This window comes from Mesocricetus auratus, unplaced genomic scaffold (assembly GCF_017639785.1).
Source record: "Mesocricetus auratus isolate SY011 unplaced genomic scaffold, BCM_Maur_2.0 Super-Scaffold_4256, whole genome shotgun sequence".
Lineage (NCBI taxonomy): Eukaryota > Metazoa > Chordata > Mammalia > Rodentia > Cricetidae > Mesocricetus > Mesocricetus auratus.
In genome coordinates this window covers 124089487-124103103 of record NW_024429182.1, presented here as the reverse complement: position 1 = coordinate 124103103, position 13617 = coordinate 124089487, and the positions used below count along the sequence as shown (strand labels likewise).

Here is a 13617-nt window from a genome sequence, read left to right as displayed (position 1 = left end):
CCCTTCCGTGTTTGCACATAATGCCGTATAGCCTATAATGCCGCAAAGAACCGTTTCTGAGGGTTTCTTGTCTCAGTACATTGTGTCATTACATCTTAATCTCCAGTAAGGATTCAGCCTATCAGGGAGGGGGCTATAAGGTGGCGTGGGCCTCAGAACCCTGCAAGGCTCCCTGTGTGTGATTGTCCCACATGGCCTTAGTGAGCAGCTAAGCCGTTATCAATTGCTTTTTCAGGTTGCTGCAGCCCGAGCATAATCCCTTTGGAATGTTCTCAGCCTTACCCTCCACATGACCTTGTAAGAAACCAGAGTATGTAGAGTAGCGATGAAATGCTGGAAGTACTGAGAAACCCGTTTCAAAGCACGGAATAGACAGCTGTGGGGTTAAAGGGAGCAGTGACTTACGTCATGCCTGCCTCTGGACCTCTGAAACTGGTGCGAGAAAACAAACCCATCTCCATCACTTTTCCAAAAAGGAAAATAAAAAACTCCGAGTGAAAACCTCCCCATGCTTCCTTGCTCTCTATCTATCCGAACCCCAAGGGGCAGTCCATCTCTGGGGCCCACCTAAAACTAAGCTACACAAGCCTCTGTGCCAGCAGAGAGAATTTAGCCCAGTAGCTGGCACACCCTCTCACGCCTTCAGCCTTCTTGTTAGTAAACAGAGATAAAGGCACCACTCATGGTGTAGACCTTCAGGGCTCAAGGGGGGAGTTCACAAAAGAGGGCTTTGGCACGTAGCGAGCCTACAGATGGCACCCAGTAGGTGCTCAGCAAGTATAAGTGTTTGTATTAACAACTGCAATGAAGATCTTCCCTCTTCTCACAGAAACTCGGTGCAGGGCTTGGGATAAGGAAACAAAGGGCTTGTTATGCAGAAGATAATCTGCACATTGGAAGGGATTAGAGGTCTGAAGGTAATAACGCGCCACTGAAATTATTCCAGCTATGTGTCGAGAGATCTGGGTTTCCCTCTGGCTGGAACTCCCCCGAATTCTATGACTTCTGCTGAACAAATATTTTCTGGGCACCTAGCACTTGCCAGGTACTGAGGACTCAGAGTTTAGTGAAGTACGGTCCCCATTCCACAGACATTCACAGACTTGCAAAAGGGGAAAACGTGTGAACATAGGAACATTATGTGGTATACACAGGAACACAATTATGGAAAAGGGAATCCTTTGAATTTTCTATGTGGTCACAGAAAGAATTGCTGAGGCCCTTCTAGAGTGAGGACGGGAGTTAGCAGACATGAGCACACTAAGTAGGTGGGGGCGGTCAGACAGATTAGTGCCTTAGACAGAACTGAACTGGGTGCTATTTATCGTGCCTCAGGCCTCAGTTTCCCCTTCTGTGAAGCATTTATGCTGTTGGATTTGTAGATGGATTGGGACCAAAGCACGTGAACCCCCAAGCAGGGGTGCTTCGTGTGCGGAGTGGCTGGCTCGCAGTAGAAACGCAGCTGTGCAGCCACGCCCTCTGAAGCCACAGTCAACCCTCCTGCTCTTAGCTGCTCTGTGTCAGACCCAGAAGAATGTGTCTTGTCACCTCCTTCTGTGGCTTTCGAGGCTGCCATGAACTTTACTGGAGCTGCAAGTTTAATGTGGAAAGTTTCACGAATAGCTAGCTGTTGGTTCAGGTAGAGTGCCGGGGGAATAGACAGAGCCGTGTTTCTAAATTTCACCAGCTTCTTTTCTGGGAAGACAAGGTAAAGGCTTGCCATTCATTCTGACTTCTCCTTCTCATTTCTGTGGGATAGCACTGTAACTGGCCAATTATCACCAGTCCTATTCTTTCCTTCCTGGTGGGTTAGACAGCTGGCCAGCACTAAACCCAAAAGAAAACATCTCTAGAAAGAAAATCCAAGTCTCTCACTCTACCCAAACCAAAAAAAGAAAAAGAAAAAAGAGACACTCTTCCCTGGATGGAAAACCCTAATTCACACTGAAGTCTTACTCACAAGCCAGGGTGGAAAAGGCAACTGTATTATAGCAGTGAATACACACTCAACCAACGTAGAGCTCTAAGGGAAGAGAGGAAGTCCAGAAATCCTTTCTTTCTGGTTAGCCTTACAAATGAGGGAACCCACACTGCAAGAGGTGCATTGACTCACCACAGCGCACAGTGTTTTAGCTCAGGCTTTCCAAACAATCACCATGTTAATGTGCTCACAATGGCCCAAAATAACCAGCCTGTCTAGACCTAGACATCCAATGGAATGAATCTTTCAGAATCTTGATGCTAGGTGTTGGGACACACCTCAGTAATTCTAGCTCTCAGGAGATGGAGACAGGAGGGTGGAGTTCAAAGCCAGTGGCATCACATATAAAAACCATGCCAAATAAATACATGGGTGAATGAACAGACGAAGAAGATGGAAAGAGGAGAAAAAAGAATGAACTGGAAACCCTTGAAAAGAAGGAGACATAAGGACAGCTAAGGAGATGGCTCGGTGGATAAAGCATCTGTCATGAGGTAGGGACCTGGTTCATGGATGTTTTAGAGAAAGAACCAGAAGTAAAGCCATGTTTACTGTGTTAGGGTGCCTACCCTTAAAGTACCATACTGCCATTGATACTGACGTCACTAAGAGGGAGTGTTCATCAGATTTCTGCACTGTGAAGTCACTTCTTGCCCATGCTTTTTACACAGGGCTGTTTGCAAAAAGTGACTGTGTAGAGCCCACTTAAGGAATGGGAAGTCTGCTAGACACATTCTACATAATAGTCATATATTATTTTCTATTTATTTATGCAATCTTTACAGGGCTGAGTTATAAATATTTGCTTGACCATTTGGCTTATAACAAATACTGCTCTATTTTGTTGCTTATATTATTGCAACTCTTGTCGTGGGTAGCATGTAGTGTTTAATTGCATATTCTTCTCACATGGTCCTAAAATTATGTGGTCCTGTTTGTTCCTGAATGTGCTCCTACTTCCTGGCTTTATCGGACGTTGGCCCTGAGGTTTTAAAAGGCACACACCATTCCCAGTTTGCTCTATGCTTCCTGCTTGTGGTTTAAGACATGAACTCCCATCTTGCTGCTCCAGTTACCTGGCCTGTGTGCTGATAGACTTACTTGCTATGAGGGTGTTTGACTCTGAACCCTCTGGAACCATAAGCCCAAACATATCCTTCCTTGGTCATGATGTTTGATCAATACAGCAGTAGAAAAGCAATATACCACCTATGTAGATTAGGCTAAATCTGCGCTCATTTGGATGCGCCAACACTAACTCAATATAACACGTCTTCCTCTAGCGTGTTTGCCTTGCTCATCTGTGAACTCTCAGCTGAGAGATGAGAAAGAGGCTTCTCACTACCCACTATTGATGGCTTAATGGTTTCATCCCAGGATGTTTGTGTATTGGTATCAACATTGTTAATGCCTACTCATATGGGTTCTTTTATAAACTTGGAATTTTATTTGCCTTTTGTCTTTATGGCTCCACTCATTTCCTGTTTTATTTCAGCCCACGATTTCTAGTGCATGACCCTAAGTGACACTCTTTAGAGGGATGCTGCTGATTGTGCTTGCAGTTCAGTTGTAATCTTCTGTACTATCTGCATCGCACTCTGTGGTCCACAGTGCACATTGGCTTGTGTACATAAAGGTTCATCCTTGTACTCTAAAACTCTACAGTTCTGGACCACCATATATGCACTTTTTATCTACTAACCCAACAAAACTCTGTGTCATCCATCCACCACTCTACCTTACTCTGCTGAACTTCCCAAACCACCAGTCTTTGTAAAAATCACAGAGAATTCACGTTCTCCAAATGGCCATAGGATTGGATCATATAATACAGAAATTTTCATATTGGCACATTTTGCTTGGAAATGGGCAAGTAAGTCTTCTCACGTGACCCTTTTGGAATTGAGATTTTTATCTTTTACTGATGAATAATATTCCATTGTAAGAATGTTACTCAGTTTTTATGTTCATTCATTTATCAAAGACAAATTCTCATGATCTCAGTTTGGGGACAGTTATAAATACTCCTGCCATAAATATTCGTAAAGAAGTTTCTGTGTGAGCATATGTCTTCATATCAGTTGGACAGGTATTAAGGAACAAGACACTAGATGATGCTTATCAAACTACAGAGCATCTTAATAAGTAGGTATGTCATTTCACATGCCCATCACAGTGAACGCTACTTCCTTTGCTCTGTCTTTGCTACAGCAATAGGTCTTGTCAGTCTTTCGGTTTTATCCATTAGCTTATGCAGTCCTTGTCAGGATTGAGACATAGGCATTTGTTTACAGTTCCAGCTATAAAAACACTGCTTTTCTTCTGTCACTTAGGTTATCCACTCCAGTTTTTGTCATGTGAAGCAAACAGTCTACACACACACATTTTTCTCATGTGCTCCTAAAATTGTGGGGCTGTGCTTCTTTCATGTCTTCTGTTTCACTCACCATTGCTTTCATTTGCCATTTCCTGGTGCTGAGTGATGATTTGAGTATTGATTTCTACTTTAATTTTGTTCTTATCTGAGAATTTTGCAAGATATGTATTTTTAAAGAACACTATTACATGTCATGTGTAGAAGGGGGTCTATGTGGTCAGTGTGCCATGTGAGTGTGCAAGAATAGAATGTTTATCTTGTTGTTAGATGAAATAGCCTATAGAGGGCAATTTTGTGAGGTTGATTGATAGTTCAGCTCAGGCCAACTCTATCCTTATTGATTTTCTGCCTGTTTCGTATATCAGTTGTTGAGAGAAGACTGTTTAGTTCTTCAATTATAATCATGAATTTCTCCTCACAGTTTTAGCTGGACATATTTAGAAGCTCTAGTGGCACAAACATATTTAGGATTCTTTTTCAACCTTAGAGACCTAGCCCCTTATTTCAATATTATGTCCCTCTTTACCCCTGATGGCTTTCTTGAATCCTAAATTCATATTTTTGGAGATTTTAACACAGCATCTCTGGCTTTTTTTTAGACTCACATTACCATGATATACTGGATATATTTTCTCTTTACTTTTAGCCTAACATCAGTGGTCTGTATTCACCACTATGGTGGCTTTCCTGTAGATAATATATAGCTGAATTTTGCTCTTTAATTCACTATAAAAATCTGTCTAATAAATATATTTGATAATTCACTTTTGATCTCTGTGTGTGTGTATGTGGGGAGGGTCAAAGGACAGTCTCAAATATTGGTCCATGTCTTTCACTTTGTTTGAGACAGGGTCTTTTGTTCACTAACATATATATGCATATTCCAGGCTAGTAATTAGCTGACAAATTTGTGAGGCTATTCCTATTTCCCCCTCAACCTCACATGTCACCATAGAAGCACCTGGACTATAGACCTGCCCTACATCATAGCTCTACATGGGTTCTGGGAATCTGAACTTAGGTCCTCAAGCTTGTATAAGCTTTTAATATCTCCAGTCCCACTAGCTTTTAAAATAATCATTGATATACTTTAAATAATATCTCCCATGTAACTTTATATTAACTGCATTCATTTGTTAATCTTTTTTAGTTTCCTACTTTCTTTGATTTTACTTGAGATTTTATGATTTTACTTTTACTCTTCTGTTACAACAGCAATTGCACATTTGAAAATTAGTGATATCCCAGAACTTCTAATATACATTTTATGTTAATAAAATGCTACCTTTTAATAACACTATTTTACTTTCCTTGTAATATGTTTTTTAATTACAATGAATTCTCAGTTCTTCCCTATCATCCCCTGTAACATCTCTAACATTGTTATGATTAAATGCACATTTAAGAATAATTATCAAATACATACTTATTATCACCTCACACCATTAACTTTTACATCATTTAAGAGTAAGAAAATTCCCAAAGTGTGCTGGCCTAAGAATTGTTTTTATGTTCTGCCTCTGAACTATAGTTGTTGTTTCACATTGAATCTGTTAACCACAATATTTAAGGCAATTGAACTCACTGCCTGACTCTACATCTCAATATGCTTGTCCTTCTTCTTTTGTAATCCTAGTTCTCTCCATCACAGAACATAATCCCTGTGATCTAAACAAGCCCAAAGTACTTTCAAAGGGATCAAATTGTTCAATCCAGGATTGAAAATCCCAAACAAACAGCTATCCAATAAATTGCCTCTGATGAATACTACCATGACATGTAAGATATAATTTAAAAATATTTAGATAATGAAGTCTCACCAACATGGCTGCCTAAATATGACCTGAGCAAGGATGACACAAATAAAGCCACTAATATGGAAGAGAGAAAGCCTAGGAAGCCTCAATCACAGACAAGGAACCACAGGCAACTAAGGAATTCTATTTCTAATCTTTCTGGAGTCTATTTTTAATTAATTTTTAAAATATTATTTTTCATTTTACATACCAATCCCGACTTCTCCTCCCTTTCCTCCTCTCTCCCCTGCTTCCCCCCTCTGCACCGCATCCATTCCTTAGTGGGGGCTATGTTCTTCCTTGGCGAGTCCAAAATCTGACATACCAAGTTGAGGTATGACCAAGTCTCTCCCCTCTGTATCAAGGCTGAGTATGATATCCTAGCATAGGGAATGGGCTCCAAAAAAACAGCTAATGAATTCTAAGAACAGCAGAAATAATCTCATGGAAAAACATACCAATTAGTTATCATATACGTATCGAATGATCAGGCTTGAAAACAAAGACATACAAGTAACATTGCATGAACTGAGAACATTGTATTTGTATATTTAGGAGTGTGTGTGTATGTGTCTGTGGTGTGTGTGTATGTGTGTTTGTGGTGCGATATGTGTGTGGTGTGGTGTGTGAGGTGTGATCTGTGTGTGTGTGTGTGTGTGTGTGTGTGTGTGTGTGTGTGTGTGTGTGTTAGCATTAAAGAAAAGGGCCATGAATCTGAAAGAGTTGGGAGCAGGGACAATACATGGAAGGGTTTGGAAGGAGTAAAGGGAAAGGGGATACAATTATAATCTCAATAGTATATTTTAAAATATTTGGATGAGCATGATCATTGAACAGACGGAAGGGTTTTTTTTTTTTGGTTTTTTGTTTTTTTGTTTTTTTGGTTTTTTGAGACAGGCTTTCTCTGTGGCTTTGGAGGCTGTCCTGAAACTCGCTTGGTAGTCCAGGCTGGTCTCGAACTCACAGAGATCCGCCTGCCTCTGCCTCCCGAGTGCTGGGATTAAAAGCGTGCGCCACCAACGCCCGGCCAGACGGAAATTTTAAACTGCCTGGAGTCAAAGTAGAACAACAAAAATGTCCTGAAAGTCACCGCCATTTTGAGTGTAAGCCCTGTGATCGGCACAGTTCAACTTCCTGAAGGACTGAACATGAGACCCACAGTCAGTGAAACATCATAGCATGAAATGCCTTAGAGCTAGTACCTGGTCAGTAAAATCCAGGGTTTGAAACCATTTTCATACTGAATGGCAAAAGGGAAAATTAAGTTTCTCCAGTGCAGTCCCACTTCAGGGCAACTACTTCAGAGCAGACCCCATGCCTAGGATAAGTCGGCCAGCACAAAACAAATATTTTGTAGACTTCTTGTTATGCTTTGCTTTCTTTGAGCATTTCTGTCTTATGGGTCTCTTGTTTATTTGCTTTGAGTTTTGTTTCTGTTTGGGGAATTTTTTATGTTTCTTGTTTTTTTTCTTGTTTGTATTTTGAAAAGAGATAAAGAACATAAAGTTGGGTGGGTAGCTAGATGTGGATAATCTGGGTGGAACTGGGGGAAGAGAAAAAAAGAAAGATCAAATATATTACATGAAAAAATTTTCAGTATAAAGAAAAAAACTTGGTAAATGACAAAAACTGCTAAATTAGACTTCATCATCATTTTAAAATTCTGATCTTTGAAGACACCATCAAGAAAATGAAGACAGATGAGCCTGGTGCCTGTAACTACAGTCTCAGCATTCAGGAAGAAAGAGAAGAATATGGCAAGTGTGAGGCTATTGTGGAGCTATATGGTGAGTTTGAGGCCACACCCTGAGACGTCATTCCCCAGCCCTGCTCTAGAAGGAAAAAAGGAAAATAGAGAAAAGAAAACCCAATACTATAACACAGCAATAAAAAAGAACAAACCACTGTTACACACAACGTGGTTGAATCTTAACATGTTACTGCATCTAAAAGAAAATGGACACAAAAGTCTGTATTCAGTATAATTCTATAATGACCTTCTACAGGAGGCGAACTATAAAGATGGTGGTTTGATACTTTAAAGGGATAGGCGTATTCAATGCTTGGAGTGTAGTTATAGGGAGGTGACTGTATATATGTATATTTCAAAACTCACTGAACTGTAATAAAAGGGTAGATTTTACTGAATGTAAACCATGATTAAAAAACTCTGAACCCTCAGTTTGACCCCTCAGAAAAAAGTCTCATAGGTAAGTAGAATACAATGAACGCAAAATATATTTCAGATTTACTCTGATTTTTCCTGCTTTGTTACTGTTTGGTGGGATTTAACCATCCACCCCACTCATTATCCATTCATCTAAGTAACGGAAACCAAATATACTCTACATGCTAGCAATAGTTAATGAGATGAGAGGACAGAGGAATTAAGTGTATTGGAACCAAGGCCTGAATACAGGAGGTAAGACTGGAGGTTGCTATGGACTGGATGATTATCCCCCAGCCCCAATTCATATGTTAAACACGTTGTGTGGTACTTAGAGGAGGTAATGGAACCTCTCACAAGGTAAGCAGGTCTGCAGGTTATCGACAGTATACTGTTCAGGATTGTGGTGCCCCAGAATCTTTTTCTTTCCTCTTTTTGCTTTCTGTAAAGGAAGTAAGCAGCTTTAATTTACAATGTGTTCCCACCATGAGATACAGTCATCACAAACACCAAATCAGGGAGCTATTTGATCATGTATTAAAACCTCCAAAACTGTGAGCTAAAATGAACCTTTTTCATTTTAAGAGCTAGTTGTCTCAGATGTTTTCTCATAGCAATGGAAAGCTAACTAATATGGTAGATCATGGAGAAGGAGATGATCCTTTCTCTTTTCTCTAAGGTAGAACCAATAATACACATTTCACAGCTCTGTCGAGATTAGTTGTAATAAGAGTAGTGATGCAAAGTCTGACCCCAATAAAGAACTTAGAAATTATTTGCTGATTCTCCCTTCACCAACATTTTACTGATAAGAATATGGGGGGTACCCCTCTGTACCCCAGAAAGCAATAGCTCCCCCTCTCCCCCACTGTTTTCATCACTGTCAGGGTCCAGCATCTCTTTCCCTGTTGTTCATAGGACTTTACATCATCTTATTTGGAAACTAGCAAGTAAAAACCGACTGGAGCATAGAGACTGACCCTAAGTAGGGCTTCAGGAGTGAAATGTCACAAATTTGGATTCAGAGATGGGAGTATAGCTTCAAGAAGAGTTAACTCATGCACCCCACTTTCCACATGGGGCATATTAAACTGGAAGGTTAGCTCTAGTATCTAAATATTGCACAAAGTGGCAAATTAAATTTGATATGTGGCAAAAATTAGTAACTAAATATCATCAATGTATTACAAGACAAATTTTCCCCAGGAAAATACTCCAGTTTCAAAGAATACTTACACTTTCTTTTCAAAACAAAATTTCATTCCATAGAACCTTAATCAAGCTCGGATAATTTTATTTTCTGTGTAATAGCCTCATATTGATGATGGAGGGCTTCCCAATTTCGTTCCGACATGCTTGATTTACTTCCTAAATTCTCTGAAGCAACAGATGTCTTCAGTAATTTTCTCCACATTTATTCACTCGTTGCTGTAATCCTGCTTCTCCTTACAGGTTATTTCTGAGGGTCAGAAAAATGATACATAGGATGTTGGGATCAGTAAGTCCTGGGGTGGCAAATGGATAGAATACATGCTGTACTGTATGAGTTGACTAGGTAAAAAATACATTGATTTAAAAATACATATTTAATATATATTCAAAGAGATCATGCCATATTAAAAGTAGTAAAAAAATTAAACAATAGAGATTTTTTAAAATGTGGGATAAGGTGAGGCATACCATTGTGTCTGTAAAGGGAATTACAGAGAAGAAAATTATATTGGAAGAAATCACAGCCAAAACTTTCCAAATCTAAAGAAATATATCCACCCACACATCTAAAATGCTTAAGAAACTCCAAGTAAGATAAATACAAAGAGTAAGACAAATAAACCATGGAGCAATAAAGTGTTAAAGTCAAAGGCAAAGACAAAGCCTTGGAAACCAGAGAAAAATACATCACACAAAAAGGAATTCCAGCAAAATTAATGCCTGACTTTCATTGAAAAGCACAGAAATAAGAAAGCAGAGGGATTGCAAAGACCTAAGGGAGACAGAGTTCCTCACCAATATAATTTCCAGGAAAATAATACTATTAAAATTTAAATAAAGATAGTATATAAAAAGTTAAAATCTTAGAAAAGCCCCCCATAACACACCTATCCTACATGAGATGCTAAGAGAAAATATTCTGGTGCAGATATACTTCTGATCTGAGAAGCCTACACCAAGAAAATTTAACTTACATGAAGAAAAAAAATAGTACATCAGCTAAGCTATCTACTTGGCAATTGTAAAATACATCATAATAGCATACACATTTTCTTTTTCCTTATCTAATTTAATAAATAATTACCTGGGACAATATACATAATTGTACTTTTGACCTGCTCACATATGTAATTAATTTATTAGCAGAACTATGAAGGATGCAGCTGAGAACAAATTCGTTTGGAGTTCTATATGCATGTGAACACCTCTGTGGAGCCTAGAGAACAGCCTATTGACACTAGGCCTCTATGTTGTTTTGCTCCCTCACAGACAGCTTAGCTGGTCCATGAGCTTCATGGCCAGCCTCCTGGTTCTCCAAAGGCTCCCCAGATCGCAGGCTCACTATGGCACGAGATTTTTATGGGTTCCGGGAACCCGAATTCCTTGCAGGCCAAACCGTTATGGATCGAATCATTTCCTCGATAAAAGGTTGGGAGGCGAAATGGATTTTGAAAAGTTAGAAAACACATTTCCAAAGTAGCTCAAATAATAAGTCACGAAGGGAATTAGAAGGACGAAGAATGGCTGCCTTAGTCAGACAACTAACAACACAGTGTGACTCGCCTGCAAGTGATGGACCACATGGGCGATGTCCAGACTCAGGTCTAAATCCCATGGGTGTGTCCAAGGAAAAGCGGGTGCTTCCCAGAGGGAACCTGGAAGAGTCACAACAGGACTGCAGAAGTTGTTTCCCTGTTCCCAGAATCAAGATGGAAAGAGCCAGGGCTTGGCCCTGGCATCTACCCTTCCTGACTGCTCAAAGTAGCCTTATTATAGTGGGGGCAGGACAGAGGAGCCTGCGTCCCGACCCGCTCTTGTTTCCGTGACTTTTTCCAGATGTGTGTGTTTCCTGCAGCCTGATGTATATGTTGTTTGACCAATAATTACATGACAAATATGCATTTAAAGTCTGTGGGATAAGAGTGAATTCAATAGTTAAAGGAAAATCAATCACTTGAGTAGGCTGTATTAAAAGAAAGCTAAATAAATGATTTAGACAAAGAGATAAAAAATTAGAAGAAAAGGAAACAAACAGAAAAAGAATGGAAAAGAAAATAAGATGAGAGAAAAAATGTAAAGAAATACAATATATAGGTCTGCCAATGACAAATTTCCTTCTTTGTGGAGAAAAAATATAAATAAAATGATAAGATAATACTAAGTTAAAGCACCCTGTGTAAAACTGACAAAACAGGAGGACTTTGGTCTGGGGCAAAATTCAGTGCTAGAAAGTATACATACATGTGAGGGGAACTTGTTCAATTCGCACCATGAAAAAGAAAAAATAGAAATAAAAATAAAATAGAAAAAAATAGTATTCACAGGAGTATTAGAAATTATTTACAGGAGAGCATTTTTAAAACTCCACAGCAACAAAATTGGCACTGGTATAAATAGAAAGTACCCTTGGCGCTATACTTTTATAAAAATCAATGCATTAGTTACTCTTCTACTGTTGTGCTAAAACACCATAACCAAGGCAGTTTACAGAAGCCTGGGAGACCAGCTGCCAGGACTGCACCCAGGGCAGCAACAAGAATGCCTTAAGAGCAGTGAAGACTTGAGAAAATTTCTTCTCTGTCTGAGGCCTAGACTTTTTCTATCTGAGGGTAAATATAGACACACACACTTTCTGATGGTATCTTGAGAACAAATGAATAAGGACATGCTTTCCTGATGGTAACCTTTTATTTTACTTCATCTTGTATAATCTCTCTTTCTGGACAACCTCTCTACACAGCCATACATCTCTATACATAGTTACATCTATTTTCACACAGTTACATTCTCCACACATCCATATACTTCTTCCTTCTCTTACGTCTCTCCTGCATACACATCTCTCGTCTATACAGCTACATCTTCTATATCTCTTTACCCACTCAGCTACATCTCTTCAGACTTCTCTCATACTTGTTACATCTCTCACACTTCTCTATGAACACACACACACACACACACATACACACCCCTCACATTTCTCTACTACTTCTACTGCAAAATCTCTGGAAAAATATGAATCATAGATTCAGGGTCACACAGCACTTCTTGAGTAAACAATAAGAAACAGAACCAAACTAATCACACGGTATTTCTCAGTCTAGGGAGGTCATGTTGACTGGGCATGGTGAGTAAAGTAAGGATGTAGCTCTGAGTGTAAGTAGAAGCCATCTCCCTGACCATCTGCAGCTATATATGTGTCCAGTAGATGTGTCCAGTTTATTTTCAAGAAATAAACACACATGCAGTGGGAAAAATACCCATAGTGGCACATGAGAACAACTACAGGCATAAAAAACAAGTCATCTACATCCAGTGACTCCCAGGGTCCTTGCCAAGCACAGCTCCCCATCAGAGAGTTATTTGTCTGGTGGGTCGGCCTGTTGAATACTAATTGTCACCTGCTCTATATTCTCAGTGGCCTCTTTTAAAGCATTGCTTCCAGGAGCTCTCAGCAGCAGTTGATAAATGGACATGTATATTTGGGGCTCATGGTTCCAGAGGATTAGAACCCATGTTGGTGGAGCAGAGGCAACAGGCAGCAGAAAGGATAGCCAGAGATGAAAACTCAGAGCTGAGGGCTGCACATCTCCAGCCACAAGAGAGAAAACTGGGAATGAAGAGTAACATTTGAAATCTCAAAGCCCACCTCCAGCAAGGCCACACATCCTGAGCCTCCCAACCAGGGACCAAGTATTCATATTCAGGAGACCATAATGTGTGTGTGTGTTGGGGGGGAGTTCATTTCAATCAAACCAGCACACTCATTTAAGAAAAATATTTAAAAGTTGAGTGGCATCAGAGACATCTAATAATGTGTTTACTCATCATAGATTTTATGTAATAGACCAAGAGCGGGACATTTGAGAATTCGTTTTTTAAAAAATGAATATTCAGAGAATTCTGACGAATACCTTAGGTAAATTGTATAAATATTGTATGAAATCCTTCAGGAAAACTTAAAACAGAAAAGATGACTCAACCTCAGGTATAAAAACAGCATTTGTTCACATCCAATAACCACTGAAGACAACACTCTGAACCAACAGGAACAGAAGGGACTGTGTGACAATTGCACAGCAAA

The 13617-nt window shown here is 39.6% G+C and overlaps 1 long non-coding RNA gene across 1 annotated transcript in view; it reads right to left on the bottom strand.

Moving 5' to 3' along the window:
* The window catches only part of LOC121135406, a 30125-nt gene extending 20301 nt beyond the window's left edge, over nt 1-9824 (bottom strand). The window contains exon 1 of the long non-coding RNA XR_005872543.1: nt 9558-9824. This is a non-coding gene — a long non-coding RNA (uncharacterized LOC121135406). The remainder of the gene's footprint in view (nt 1-9557) is intronic.
* Between the last annotated feature and the right edge of the window lie 3793 nt (nt 9825-13617).